This window comes from Channa argus, unplaced genomic scaffold (genome assembly GCF_033026475.1).
Source record: "Channa argus isolate prfri unplaced genomic scaffold, Channa argus male v1.0 Contig059, whole genome shotgun sequence".
In the NCBI taxonomy this organism is placed as follows: Eukaryota; Metazoa; Chordata; class Actinopteri; order Anabantiformes; family Channidae; genus Channa; species Channa argus.
Window position 1 is genome coordinate 170001 of NW_027125278.1, and position 15906 is coordinate 185906.

Sequence of the window (15906 nt, forward strand, 5' to 3'; positions counted from 1 at the left end):
ATATGTATGTGTGTGTGTATATATATGTGTGTATATATATGTATAGATATATATATATATATGGGTATATATAGATATATATAGATAGATAGATATATGACATGTTTACAATGTGTGGTTATGGTTATCCCCCTATATTTATAAATATATGTATTTACATTAGAGAAATAGATCTTGATTTAAGTTGTTTAATTTAGTTGAAAGGACTATGGATGTAATGTTTTGTTTACTTTTCTCTGTATATACCTAATTTCTTTTTGTAAAGTGTATTTTTGATAATAAAAAGATGAAAAAAAAAAATGGTGAGCACTCTGGACTTTGAATGCAGTGATCCGAGTTCAAATCTCGGTGGAACCTACCGCTGGCTAGTTGTAGGTTTTTTTGCCCCAATGACTGACTCAGTTACTCCACCAACTGGGACACACACAGTGGCATTGTCAACGAGCTCATCTTGTTCCAGAGACATAGAGTACTTTGTGCAATCAACACTCATGGCAAGTGTTTAAAGAACTAATACAGGGAGAGAGATGAGGCAAAGGTTGCACAATGGTTTACGATAGACACACTCTTAAGTAAATATCCTTGCGGATCTCATTCAGATAATGCTAAAAACACATTTTGGGCATGAAGTGCGATCCCAGACACAATCCCAAATTCCTAATTTATAACCCTTCCCACTCGTTTTCAAGTGCTTCCCTATTTTTGTGTTTCACCCCAAACAGAGTCATAAGGGCTAGTAGTTGAAATATCTCTCTGTGAAATGCAATAAGCCTTGAAACCCCTGTCAAGCATCAGAGTGTTCAGGACTGCTCAGTAAAACCACAGACTGTTAAAACTGTTGTCTGTGTAACACTGTTCACATTTCCAGTGCACACATTCTTCATTTGGCAGCATCTGGAGATTCCCTGGTGTATAGGTAAGCACTCTGGACTGTGAATCCAGCGATCTGAGTTCAAATCACGGTGGGACCTGTTATAGTGTAGAACGAATAAAACCAGCTCGTCCTTTGAGCTGTGTTGCTGGTCTCAGGATTTAATGTGCAATAAATGCAGGCAACTTTGGCAACAGTTCTTTCTGTTTTGCTCCATTCAATGACTCTAGTACTCTACCAAACGACGTGGTTCAATTAATGGAATGCAATAACTGGATACTGGTTACTCTAAGAACTCTTTTTCTGGAGTTTGCTGAAAAAATGAATGCATATGTTAAAGCTCCATGAATTGATGTCTTCCCAGCAAAGGGCAGAAGAACACCAATACCAGCTGACAGATGTGTAGTGGCTTAATCAACAAGCTCTTTTTTCCCTGAGACATCCCATACTTCACTCATCAATCACTGATGGCCAGGGTAGCAATGAACTGATAAAGAGATAGGCTGATGACGAGTTTGCACATTTGATTCACAATAATTACGCATAATCTAAACGCTGTCTTTTCGGATTTCTTTGGAGTACCAAACAACCCCACCTTCTGTTGTCACGAGCGGTCTAAGGCGCTGCGTTCAGGTCGCAGTCTCTCCTGGAGGCGTGGGTTCGAATCCCACTTCTGACAAATGTTGGATTTTAGGGACAACAGCTGACACTTGCAAAACACATTCTCCCACATTAGTCAAAGGTGGGGAGCCATCTATTCTCCAATGCTGCTTACCTGGATGAATTCATAGACTTTGATGTTATACAAGTTACAGTTCATCTGGATAGATGCAATGAACATCACACACAGAGATAAGAGTGACACAATGCTTAGATTTACCCAAACTTCCTTGTATTGGCAATTTTATAGTTTGCTACATGATCACCCAATCTCCAAGTTGTCAATATGCACGCAATATTGAAATGAATCAAATCGTCTGGAAGAAACTGTTCAACAAAAGTAGCCTAACAATGTGAAATGGTTCCATGGTGTAATGGTGAGCACTCTGGACTTTGAGTCCAGTGATACGAGTTCAAATCTCGGTGGAATCTACCGCTGGCTAGTTGTAGGTTTTTTTGCCCCAATGAGTGACTCAGTTACTCCACCAACTGGGACACACAGAGTGGCATTGTCAACGAGCTCATCTTGTTCCAGAGACATAGAGTACTTTGTGCAATCAACACTCATGGCAAGTGTTTAAAGAACTAATACAGGGAGAGAGATGAGGCAAAGGTTGCACAATGGTTTACGATAGACACACTCTTAAGTAAATATCGTTGCGGTTCTCATTCAGATAATGCTAAAAACACATTTTGGGCATGAAGTGCAATCCCAGACACAATCCCAAATTCCTAATTTATAACCCTACCCCTCGTTTTCAAGTGCTTCCCTATTTTTGTGTTTCACCCCAAACAGAGTCATAAGGGCTAATAGTTGAAATATCTCCCTGTGAAATGCAATAAGCCTTGAAACCCCTGTCAAGCATCACAGTGTTCAGGACTGCTCAGTAAAACCACAGACTGTTACAACTGTTGTCTGTGTAACACTGCTCACATTTCCAGTGCACATATTCTTCATTTGACAGCATCTGGAGATTCCCTGGTGTATAGGTAAGCACTCTGGACTGTGAATCCAGCGATCTGAGTTCAAATCACGGTGGGACCTGTTATAGTGTAGGACGAATAAAACCAGCTCGTCCTTTGAGCTGTGTTGCTGGTCTCAGGATTTAATGTGCAATAAATGCAGGCAACTTTGGCAACAGTTCTTTCTGTTGTGCTCCATTCAATGACTCTAGTACTCTACCAAATGACGTGGTTCAATTAATGTAATGCAATAATTGGATACTGGTTACTCTAAGAACTCTTTTTCTGGAGTTTGCTGAAAAAATGAATGCATATGTTAAAGCTCCATGAATTGATGTCTTCCCAGCAAAGGGCAGAAGAACACCAATACCAGCTGACAGATGTGTAGTGGCTTACTCAACAAGCTCTTTTTTGCCTGAGACATCCCATACTTCACGCATCAATCACTGATGGCCAGGGTCGCAATGAACTGATAAAGAGATAGGCTGATGACGAGTTTGCACATTTGATTCACAATAATTACGCATAATCTAAACGCTGTCTTTTCGGATTTCTTTGGAGTACCAAACAACCCCCCCCTTCTGTTGTCAGGATGGCCGAGCGGTCTAAGGCGCTGCGTTCAGGTCGCAGTCTCTCCTGGAGGCGTGGGTTCGAATCCCACTTCTGACAAATGTTGGATTTTAGGGACAACAGCTGACACTTGGAAAACACATTCTCCCACATTAGTCAAAGGTGGGGAACCACCTATTCTCCAATGCTGCTTACCTGGATGAATTCATAGACTTTGATGTTATACAAGTTACAGTTCATCTGGATAGATGCAATGAACATCACACACAGAGGTAAGAGTGACACAGTGCTTAGATGTACCCAAACTTCCTTGTATTGACAACTTTATAGTTTGCTACATGATCACCCAATCTCCAAGTTGTCAATATGCACACAATAATGAAATGAATCAAATCGTCTGGAAGAAACTGTTCAACAAAAGTAGCCTAACAATGTGAAATGGTTCCATGTTGTAATGGGGAGCACTCTGGACTTTGAATCCAGTGATCTGAGTTCAAATCTCGGTGGAACCTACCGCTGGCTAGTTGTAGGTTTTTTTGCCCCAATGAGTGACTCAGTTACTCCACCAACTGGGAGACACACAGTGGCATTGTCAACGAGCTCATCTTGTTCCAGAGACATAGAGTACTTTGTGCAATCAACACTCATGGCAAGTGTTTAAAGAACTAATACAGGGAGAGAGATGAGGCAAAGGTTGCACAATGGTTTACGATAGACACACTCTTAAGTAAATATCCTTGCGGATCTCATTCAGATAATGCTATAAACACATTTTGGGCATGAAGTGCGATCCCAGACACAATCCCAAATTCCTAATTTATAACCCTACCCCTCGTTTTCAAGTGCTTCCCTATTTTTGTGTTTCACCCCAAACAGAGTCATAAGGTCTAGTAGTTGAAATATCTCCCTGTGAAATGCAATAAGCCTTGAAACCCCTGTCAAGCATCAGACTGTTCAGGACTGCTTAGTAAAACCACAGACTGTTAAAACTGTTGTCTGTGTAACACTTCACATTTCCAGTGCGCATATTCTTCATTTGGCAGCATCTGGAGATTCCCTGGTGTATAGGTAAGCACTCTGGACTGTGAATCCAGCGATCTGAGTTCAAATTACGGTGGGACCTGTTATAGTGTAGGACGAATATAACCAGCTCGTCCTTTGAGCTGTGTTGCTGGTCTCAGGATTTAATGTGCAATAAATGCAGGCAACTTTGGCAACAGTTCTTTCTGTTGTGCTCCATTCAATGACTCTAGTACTCTATCAAATTAAGGGGTTCAATTAATGTAATGCAATAATTGGATACTGGTTACTCTAAGAACTCTTTTTCTGGAGTTTGCTGAAAAAATGAATGCATATGTTAAAGCTCCATGAATTGATGTCTTCCCAGCAAAGGGCAGAAGAACACCAATACCAGCTGATAGATGTGTAGTGGCTTAATCAACAAGCTCTTTTTTGCCTGAGACATCCCATTCTCCACGCATCAATCACTGATGGCCAGGGTAGCAATGAACTGATAAAGAGATAGGCTGATGACGAGTTTGCACATTTGATTCACAATAATTACGCATAATCTAAACGCTGTCTTTTCGGATTTCTTTGGAGTACCAAACAACCCCCCCTTCTGTTGTCAGGATGGCCGAGCGGTCTAAGGCGCTGCGTTCAGGTCACAGTCTCTCCTGGAGGCGTGGGTTCGAATCCCACTTCTGACAAATGTTTGATTTTAGGGACAACAGCTGACACTTGGAAAACACATTCTCCCACATTAGTCAAAGGTGGGGAACCACCTATTCTCCAATGCTGCTTACCTGGATGAATTCATAGACTTTGATGTTATACAAGTTACAGTTCATCTGGATAGATGCAATGAACATCACACACAGAGATAAGAGTGACACAGTGCTTAGATGTACCCAAACTTCCTTGTATTGACAATTTTATAGTTTGCTACATGATCACCCAATCTCCAAGTTGTCAATATGCACACAATAATGAAATGAATCAAATCGTCTGGAAGAAACTGCTCAACAAAAGTAGCCTAACAATGTGAAATGGTTCCATGGTGTAATGGTGAGCACTCTGGACTTTGAATCCAGAGATCCGAGTTCAAATCTCGGTGGAATCTACCGCTGGCTAGTTGTAGGTTTTTTTGCCCCAATGAGTGACTCAGTTACTCCACCAACTGGGAGACACACAGTGGCATTGTCAACGAGCTCATCTTGTTCCAGAGACATAGAGTACTTTGTGCAATCAACACTCATGGCAAGTGTTTAAAGAACTAATACAGGGAGAGAGATGAGGAAGAGAGATGAGGCAAAGGTTGCACAATGGTTTACGATAGACACACTCTTAAGTAAATATCCTTGCGGATCTCATTCAGATAATGCTAAAAACACATTTTGGGCATGAAGTGCGACCCCAGACACAATCCCAAATTCCTAATTTATAACCCTACCCCTCGTTTTCAAGTGCTTCCCTATTTTTGTGTTTCACACCAAACAGATTCATAAGGTCTAGTATTTGAAATATCTCCCTGTGAAATGCAATAAGCCTTGAAACCCCAGTCAAGCATCTGAGTGTTCAGGACTGCTCAGTAAAACCACAGACTGTTAAAACTGTTGTCTGTGTAACACTGTTCACATTTCCAGTGCACACATTCTTCATTTGGCAGCATCTGGAGATTCCCTGGTGTATAGGTAAGCACTCTGGACTGTGAATCCAGCGATCTGAGTTCAAATCACGGTGGGACCTGTTATAGTGTAGAACGAATAAAACCAGCTCGTCCTTTGAGCTGTGTTGCTGGTCTCAGGATTTAATGTCCAATAAATGCAGGCAACTTTGGCAACAGTTCTTTCTGTTGTGCTCCATTCAATGACTCTAGTACTCTATCAAATTACGTGGTTCAATTAATGTAATGCAATAATTTGATACTGGTTACTCTAAGAACTCTTTTTCTGGAGTTTGCTGAAAAAATGAATGCATATGTTAAAGCTCCATGAATTGATGTCTTCCCAGTAAAGGGCAGAAGAACACCAATACCAGCTGACAGATGTGTAGTGGCTTACTCAACAAGCTCTTTTTTGCCTGAGACATCCCATACTTCACGCATCAATCACTGATGGCCAGGGTCGCAATGAACTGATAAAGAGATAGGCTGATGACGAGTTTGCACATTTGATTCACAATAATTACGCATAATCTAAACGCTGTCTTTTCGGATTTCTTTGGAGTACCAAACAACCCCCCCCTTCTGTTGTCAGGATGGCCGAGCGGTCTAAGGCGCTGCGTTCAGGTCGCAGTCTCTCCTGGAGGCGTGAGTTCAAATCCCACTTCTGACAAATGTTGGATTTTAAGGACAACAGCTGACACTTGGAAAACACATTCTCCCACATTAGTCAAAGGTGGGGAACCACCTATTCTCCAATGCTGCTTACCTGGATGAATTCATAGACTTTGATGTTATACAAGTTACAGTTCATCTGGATAGATGCAATGAACATCACACACAGAGGTAAGAGTGACACAGTGCTTAGATGTACCCAAACTTCCTTGTATTGACAACTTTATAGTTTGCTACATGATCACCCAATCTCCAAGTTGTCAATATGCACACAATAATGAAATGAATCAAATCGTCTGGAAGAAACTGTTCAACAAAAGTAGCCTAACAATGTGAAATGGTTCCATGTTGTAATGGGGAGTACTCTGGACTTTGAATCCAGTGATCTGAGTTCAAATCTCGGTAGAACCTACCGCTGGCTAGTTGTAGGTTTTTTTACCCCAATGAGTGACTCAGTTACTCCACCAACTGGGAGACACACAGTGGCATTGTCAACGAGCTCATCTTGTTCCAGAGACATAGAGTACTTTGTGCAATCAACACTCATGGCAAGTGTTTAAAGAACTAATACAGGGAGAGAGATGAGGCAAAGGTTGCACAATGGTTTACGATAGACACACTCTTAAGTAAATATCCTTGCGGATCTCATTCAGATAATGCTAAAAACACATTTTGGGCATGAAGTGCGATCCCAGACACAATCCCAAATTCCTAATTTATAACCCTACCCCTCGTTTTCAAGTGCTTCCCTATTTTTGTGTTTCACACCAAACAGATTCATAAGGTCTAGTAGTTGAAATATCTCCCTGTGAAATGCAATAAGCCTTGAAACCCCAGTCAAGCATCTGAGTGTTCAGGACTGCTCAGTAAAACCACAGAATGTTAAAACTGTTGTCTGTGTAACACTGTTCACATTTCCAGTGCACACATTCTTCATTTGGCAGCATCTGGAGATTCCCTGGTGTATAGGTAAGCACTCTGGACTGTGAATCCAGCGATCTGAGTTCAAATCACGGTGGGACCTGTTATAGTGTAGAACGAATAAAACCAGCTCGTCCTTTGAGCTGTGTTGCTGGTCTCAGGATTTAATGTGCAATAAATGCAGGCAACTTTGGCAACAGTTCTTTCTGTTGTGTGTGTACCAAATGACGTGGTTCAAATAATGTAATGCAATAATTGGATACTGGTTACTCTAAGAACTCTTTTTCTGGAGTTTGCTGAAAAAATGAATGCATATGTTAAATCTCCATGAATTGATGTCTTCCCAGCAAAGGGCAGAAGAACACCAATACCAGCTGACAGATGTGTAGTGGCTTAATCAACAAGCTCTTTTTTGCCTGAGACATCCCATACTTCACGCATCAATCACTGATGGCCAGGGTAGCATGAACTGATAAAGAGATAGGCTGATGACGAGTTTGCACATTTGATTCACAATAATTACGCATAATCTAAACGCTGTCTTTTCGGATTTCTTTGGAGTACCAAACAACCTCCCCCTTCTGTTGTCAGGATGGCCGAGCTGTCTAAGGCGCTGCGTTCAGATCGAAATCTCTCCTGGAGGCGTGGGTTCGAATCCCACTTCTGACAAATGTTGGATTTTAGGGACAACAGCTGACACTTGGAAAACACATTCTCCCACATTAGTCAAAGGTGGGGAACCACCTGTTCTCCAATGCTGCTTACCTGGATGAATTCATAGACTTTGATGTTATACAAGTTACAGTTCATCTGGATAGATGCAATGAACATCACACACAGAGATAAGAGTGACACAGTGCTTAGATGTACCCAAACTTCCTTGTATTGACAATTTTATAGTTTGCTACATGATCACCCAATCTCCAAGTTGTCAATATGCACACAATAATGAAATGAATCAAATTGTCTGGAAGAAACTGTTCAACAAAAGTAGCCTAACAGTGTGAAATGGTTCCATGGTGTAATGGTGAGCACTCTGGACTTTGAATCCAGTGATCCGTGTTCAAATCTCGGTGGAACGTACCGCTGGCTAGTTTTAGGTTTTTTTGCCCCAATGAGTGACTCAGTTACTCCACCAACTGGGAGACACACAGTGGCATTGTCAACGAGCTCATCTTGTTCCAGAGACATAGAGTACTTTGTGCAATCAACACTCATGGCAAGTGTTTAAAGAACTAATACAGGGAGAGAGATGAGGCAAAGGTTGCACAATGGTTTACGATAGACACACTCTTAAGTAAATATCCTTGCGGATCTCATTCAGATAATGCTAAAAACACATTTTGGGCATGAAGTGCGATCCCAGACACAATCCCAAATTCCTAATTTATAACCCTACCCCTCGTTTTCAAGTGCTTCCCTATTTTTGTGTTTCACACCAAACAGAGTCATAAGGTCTAGTAGTTGAAATATCTCCTTGTGAAATGCAATAAGCCTTGAAACCCCTGTCAAGCATCAGAGTGTTCAGGACTGCTCAGTAAAACCACAGACTGTTAAAACTGTTGTCTGTGTAACACTGTTCACATTTCCAGTGCACACATTCTTCATTTGGCAGCATCTGAAGATTCCTTGGTGTATAGGTAAGCACTCTGGACTGTGAATCCAGCGATCTGAGTTCAAATCAACAAGAGGAGTTAATCATAATAACCTAATAAAAGTTAAGACTACTCCTCTTACAGAACAAAACCCCAAAACTATTAAATGTGGATTATTAAATATCAGATCTCTCTCTTCTAAATCTCTGTTAGTAAATGACTTAATAAGTGATCATCAATTCGATTTATTTTGTCTCACTGAAACTTGGTTGCAGCAGGAAGAATATGTCAGTTTAAATGAGTCAACACCCCCAAGTCATATTAATTATCATGTTCCTAGAAGCACAGGCCGAGGTGGAGGAGTTGCAGCAATCTTCCATTCTAGCTCATCAATAAACCCTAGACCTAAACATAGTTATAACTCATTTGAAAGCCTTACTCTTAGCCTTTCACACCCACTATTATTTGTTATCGTGTACCGTCCTCCAGTCCCTTATTCAGAGTTTTTGATTGAATTTTCTGATTTTCTATCTGATTTAGTGCTTAGTACAGATAAAGTCATTATAGTGGGTGACTTTAACATTCATGTAGATGCTGACAGTAACTGCCTGAGCACTGCGTTTAATTCATTATTAGATTCAATTGGTTTTTCCCAAAATGTAAATAAACCCACTTACTGTTTTAGTCACACGTTAGACCTTGTCCTTACGTATGGAATTGAAGCGGATAATTTAACCATATTTCCTCACAACTCTCTTCTGTCTTACCATTTTTTAATAACATTTGAATTTACAATAACAGACTATATAGCAGTTATAAAACTGAAAAATTCCACTATAGCAGATGCTTAAGTGAAAAAGCTGTCAACAAATTTAAAGAAATTATTTCTTCATCATTTGCTTCACCATATGTTAATACAATGGAAAGTAGTCTCCTTAATGTTACTCCTGCACAAGTAGATTATCTTGTTGACAATTCTGCAGCCTCACTACGTACAATACTCGATAGTGTTGCCCCTCTAAAAAAGAAGGCAGTAAACCAGCAGAGGCGATCTCCATGGTATAGTTCACAAACACGCAACTTAAAACAGGAAACATGAAAGTTAGAAAGGAAGTGGCGTTCCAGAAAGTTAGAAGAATCTCATTTAGCCTGGAAAAATAGTTTAAAAATGTACAAAAAAGCTCTCAGTGATGCCAGAACAGCATATTATTCATCATTAATAGAAGAAAACAAGAACAACCCCCGGTTTCTGTTCAGCACTGTAGCCAGGCTGACTAAGAGCCATAGTTCTGTTGAGCCTAGTTTTCCCTTAACTTTGAGCAGCAATGACTTCATGACCTTCTTTATGAATAAAATTGTAGCTATTAGAGAACGAATTCACCAGATCCTCCCCCCAAAAATTACAGATAGATCTTCATGTACAGCAGTGCTAGAGTCATCGATAAGGCCCCAATCCCTGTTAGACTGCTTTTTACCCATAGATCTCTCTGAGCTAACTTCAATTATTAACTCATCTAAACCAACAACCTGTCTGCTAGACCCTATTCCAACTAAGCTGCTCAAGGAAGTTTTACCCTTAATAGATGCATTCATATTAGATATCATAAATCTATCTTTAGAAACAGGCTATGTACCACAGGCCTATAAGGTAGCTGTAATTAAACCATTACTTAAAAAAACCCTGTCTTGACCCAGGTGTTTTAGCCAATTACAGACCAATATCTAATCTCCCCTTTATTTCTAAAATAATTGAAAAAGTAGTCGCAAAACAATTATGTGATCACCTTCATAGGAATAATTTGTATGAAGACTTTCAGTCAGGATTTAGAGTTCATCATAGTACAGAAACAGCACTGGTAAAAGTCACCAACGATCTTCTCATGGCCTCAGATACTGGACTCATCTCTATACTTGTTCTGTTAGATCTTAGTGCTGCATTTGATACCATTGATCATAACATTTTATTACAGAGACTGGAACATGAAATTGGAATTACAGGAACTGCACTAGGTTGGTTTAAATCTTATCTATCTGATAGATTTCAATTTGTTCATGTTAATGATGAATCCTCCATGCACACAAAGGTTAGCTATGGAGTTCCACAAGGCTCTGTGTTAGGACCAATACTTTTTACTTTATATGTGTCTCCTTTAGGCAACATTATTAGAAAACACTCCATAAATTTCCACTGTTATGCTGATGATACCCAGCTATATTTATCTATGGAACCAGATGAAAATAATCAGGTAATAAAGCTTCAAGCATGCCTACAAGACATAAAGGCCTGGATGTCCCACAATTTTTTACTTTTAAACTCAGACAAAACTGAAGTCATAGTATTTGGGCCCAAAAATCTCAGAGATATGATGTCCAACCATATTGTTACACTAGATGGCATAAGTCTGGCCTCCAGTACTACTGCAAGGAACCTTGGAGTTATGTTTGATCAGGATCTGTCCTTTAACTCACATATAAAACAAATCTCTAGAACAGCCTTCTTCCACCTACGGAACATTGCCAAAATTAGGAGCATCCTGTTTCAAAGTGATGCCGAAAAACTGGTCCATGCATTTGTTACCTCTAGGTTGGACTACTGTAATTCCCTACTTTCAGGATGCCCCAGTAACTCCCTAAAGAGCCTGCAATTAATCCAAAATGCTGCAGCAAGAGTGCTGACTGGAACTAGCAAGAGAGATCATATTTCACCTTCACTAGCTTCTCTCCATTGGCTTCCAATTAAATGTAGAATAGAATTTAAAACCCTGCTTCTTACATATAAAGCTCTGAATGGTCAGGCTCCATCATATATAGAAGACCTCATAGCACCACATCATCCCAGTAGACCACTTCGCTCTCAGAATGCAGGCCTACTTGTGGTTCCCAGAGTTTCCAAAAGTAGAATGGGAGGTAGAGCCTTTAGCTATCAAGCTCCTCTCTTGTGGAACCAGCTCCCAGTTCACATTGGGGAAACAGACACCCTCTCTACGTTTAAGTCTAGGCTTAAAACCTTCCTTTTTAATAAAGCATATAGTTAGTTATAGTTATGCTGCCATAGGCTTAGACTGCTGGGGGACCCACCCCCCAATGCACTGAGCTCCTTTCCTCCTCTTGACCTCTCTCCTCTCCTCTTATCCCGCAATTGTCACCACTGTATGTCATTAACTCTGTGTGTTCTCTCCCGTAGTTGTCTTTGTCCTCCTCTGTCCCCTTCTCTCTGTCCCTTTCTGCAGGTGTCCCCCGGCTTTGAAGCTGTGTGTCTTCCAGCGTGAAGCTACTGGTCCTACCAATCTGCCCGATGTTTTGTTAATGCTTTTTGTTGCTCTGTTCTTTTCTCTCTCCCCTTTCCACTCACCCCAACCGGTCGAGGCAGATGGCCGTCCACCCTGAGCCTGGTTCTGCTGGAGGTTTCTTCCGTTAAAGGGAGTTTTTCCTCTCCACTGTTGCCTATGGCTTGCTCCAGGGGGAATTGTTGGGTTCTCTTTATATATCTTTATAATCTTGACTTTATTCTGTAAAGTGCCCTGAGATGACTTTGTTGTGAATTGGCGCTATATAAATAAAGTTGAATTGAATTGAATTGAATTGAATTGAAATCACGGTGGGACCTGTTATAGTGTAGAACGAATAAAACCAGCCTGTCCTTTGAGCTGTGTTGCTGGTCTCAGGATTTAATGTGCAATAAATGCAGGCAACTTTGGCAACAGTTCTTTCTGTTGTGCTCCATTCAATGACTCTAGTACTCTATCAAATTAAGGGGTTCAATTAATGTAATGCAATAATTGGATACTGGTTACTCTAAGAACTCTTTTTCTGGAGTTTGCTGAAAAAATGAATGCATATGTTAAAGCTCCATGAATTGATGTCTTCCCAGCAAAGGGCAAAAGAACACCAATACCAGCTGATAGATGTGTAGTGGCTTAATCAACAAGCTCTTTTTTGCCTGAGACATCCCATACTTCACGCATCAATCACTGATGGCCAGGGTAGCAATGAACTGATAAAGAGATAGGCTGATGACGAGTTTGCACATTTAAATCACAATAATTACGCATAATCTAAACGCTGTCTTTTCGGATTTCTTTGGAGTACCAAACAACCCCCACTTCTGTTGTCAGGATGGCCGAGCGGTCTAAGGCGCTGCGTTCAGGTCGCAGTCTCTCCTGGAGGCGTGGGTTCGAATCCCACTTCTGACAAATGTTTGATTTTAGGGACAACAGCTGACACTTGGAAAACACATTCTCCCACATTAGTCAAAGGTGGGGAACCACCTATTCTCCAATGCTGCTTACCTGGATGAATTCATAGACTTTGATGTTATACAAGTTACAGTTCATCTGGATAGATGCAATGAATATCACACACAGAGATAAGAGTGACACAGTGCTTAGATGTACCCAAACTTCCTTGTAAGCACTCTGGACTGTGAATCCAGCAATCTGAGTTCAAATTACGGTGGGACCTGTTATAGTGTAGGACGAATAAAACCAGCTCGTCCTTTGAGCTGTGTTGCTGGTCTCAGGATTTAATGTGCAATAAATGCAGGCAACTTTGGCAACAGTTCTTTCTGTTGTGCTCCATTCAATGACTCTAGTACTCTATCAAATTAAGGGGTTCAATTAATGTAATGCGATAATTGGATACTGGTTACTCTAAGAACTCTTTTTCTTAGAGTTTGCTGAAAAAATGAATGCATATGTTAAAGCTCTATGAATTGATGTCTTCCCAGCAAAGGGCAGAAGAACACCAATACCAGCTGACAGATGTGTAGTGGCTTAATCAACAAGCTCTTTTTTGCCTGAGACATCCCATACTTCACGCATCAATCACTGATGGCCAGGGTAGCAATGAACTGATAAAGAGATAGGCTGATGACGAGTTTGCACATTTGATTCACAATAATTACGCATAATCTAAACGCTGTCTTTTCGGATTTCTTTGGAGTACCAAACAACCCCCCCTTCTGTTGTCAGGATGGCCGAGCGGTCTAAGGCACTGCGTTCAGGTAGCAGTCTCTCCTGGAGGCGTGGGTTCGAATCCCACTTCTGACAAATGTTGGATATTAGGGACCACAGCTGACACTTGGAAAACACATTGGATCCATTTTTCCACATTCGTCAGAGGTGGGGAACCACTTATTCTCCAAGACTGCTTACCTGGATAAGGTGTGTTCAATCAGACAGAAAGTGCAGGAGCAGTGGGTAAAGCATGGATAGCTGACAAGCAAGCAGGGCTGTGGAGCTCAAGGATCATGGCTTTGGCACCCCTCTAGTTACGTATCAAAGGTAGTCTTTCATCTATGCCCTATAATCACTAATGAGAGTCCATTTGAGACTGACTCTATTGGCCAAATCCATAGATTTTGATGTTATACAAGTTACAGTGCATCTGGATAGATGCAATGAACATCACACACTGAGATAAAAGTGACACAGTGCTTAGATGTACCCAAACCGCGTTGTACCGCGTTGGACAACAGCTGACACTTGGAAAACACATTGGATCCATTCTTCCACATTCGTCAGAGGTAGGGAACCACCTATTCTCCAAGACTGCTTACCTGGATAAGGTGTGTTCAATCAGACAGAAAGTGCAGGAGCAGTGGGTAAAGCACGGATAGCTGACAAGCAAGCAGGGCTGTGGAGCTCAAGGAGCATGGCTTTGGCACTCCACTAGTTACGTATCAAAGGTAGTCTTTCATCTATGCCCTATAATCACTAATGAGAGTCCATTTGAGACTGACTCTATTGGCCAAATCCATAGATTTTGATGTTATACAAGTTACATTGCATCTGGATAGATGCAATGAACATCACACACTGAGATAAAAGTGACACAGTGCTTAGATGTACCCAAACCGCCTCGTATTGACATTTTTTTAGTTTGCTACATGATCAGCCAAATCTCCAAGTTGTCAAGTTGGAGACAATAATGAAATGAATCAAATTGTGTGGAAGAACCTGTTCAACAACATTGAGCTAGTAATGTGGGAAGGTTCCATGGTGTAATGGTGAGCACTCTGGACTCTGAATCCAGCGATCCGAGTTCAAATCTCGGTGGGACCTACTGTTGGCAGGTTGTAGCTTTTCTCGATGCAATGAATGACTCGGTTACTCCACCAACTGGGAGACTCACAGTGGCATTGTCATGGAGCTCATCTTGTTCCAGAAACAGAATACTATGTGCACTAAACACTCATGAAAATTCCAAAAAAACTTAATAACATAATAATCCTTGCTGATCTCTGTCACATAATGCTAAAAACACATTTTGGGCATGAAGTGCGATCCCAGACACAATCCCCAATTCCTCTTTTATAACCCTACCCTAGTTTTTAAGTGCTTCCTTATTTTTGTCATAAGGGTTAGTATTTGAAATATATTAAAAATAGTGTCTGTGTAACACTGTTCACTTTTCCTGTGCACACTTGCTTCATTTGGCAGCATCTGGAGATTCCCTGGTGTATAGGTAAGCACTCTGGACTATGAATCCAGCAATCTGAGTTCAAATCACCATGGGACCTGTTATACTGTAGAATAAATAAAACCAGCTGGACCTTTAAGCTGGCTTGCTGTTCTCAGGTTTTAATGTGCAATAAATGCAGGCAACTTTGGCAACAGTTCTTTCTCTTATGCTCCATTCAATGACTTTAGTACTCTACCAAATGCCGTGGTTCAATTAATATAATGCAGTATTTGGATACTGGTTACCTTTTCTGGAGTTTGCTGAAAAACTGAATGTATATGTTAAAGCTCTATGAATTGATGTCTTGCCAGTAAAGGGCAGAAGAACACCAATACCAGCTGACAGGTGTGTAGTGTCTTAATCAACAAGCTCTTTTTTGCCTGAGACATACCATACTTCACGCATCCATCACTGATGGCCAGGGTAGCAATAAACCGATAAAGAGATAGGCTGATGACGAGTTTGCACATTTGATTTACAATAATTACGCCTAATCTAAATGCTGTCTTTGCGCATTTTTTTTGGAG

General features: G+C 40.9%; 6 non-coding genes across 6 annotated transcripts; all 6 read left to right on the forward strand.

Moving 5' to 3' along the window:
* Positions 1 to 3080: 3080 nt before the first annotated feature.
* trnal-cag (transfer RNA leucine (anticodon CAG)) lies at positions 3081 to 3163 on the forward strand. Its single transcript has one exon. It is a non-coding gene; the product is annotated as a tRNA-Leu (tRNA).
* Positions 3164 to 4690: 1527 nt separating this feature from the next.
* Positions 4691 to 4773, forward strand: trnal-cag (transfer RNA leucine (anticodon CAG)). The gene has a single exon. It is a non-coding gene; the product is annotated as a tRNA-Leu (tRNA).
* Positions 4774 to 5114: 341 nt separating this feature from the next.
* trnaq-uug (transfer RNA glutamine (anticodon UUG)) lies at positions 5115 to 5186 on the forward strand. Its single transcript has one exon. It is a non-coding gene; the product is annotated as a tRNA-Gln (tRNA).
* A 1130-nt stretch (positions 5187 to 6316) lies between these two features.
* trnal-cag (transfer RNA leucine (anticodon CAG)) lies at positions 6317 to 6399 on the forward strand. The gene has a single exon. It is a non-coding gene; the product is annotated as a tRNA-Leu (tRNA).
* A 6628-nt stretch (positions 6400 to 13027) lies between these two features.
* On the forward strand, positions 13028 to 13110 carry trnal-cag (transfer RNA leucine (anticodon CAG)). The gene has a single exon. It is a non-coding gene; the product is annotated as a tRNA-Leu (tRNA).
* Positions 13111 to 14907: 1797 nt separating this feature from the next.
* trnaq-cug (transfer RNA glutamine (anticodon CUG)) lies at positions 14908 to 14979 on the forward strand. The gene has a single exon. It is a non-coding gene; the product is annotated as a tRNA-Gln (tRNA).
* Positions 14980 to 15906: the final 927 nt, after the last annotated feature.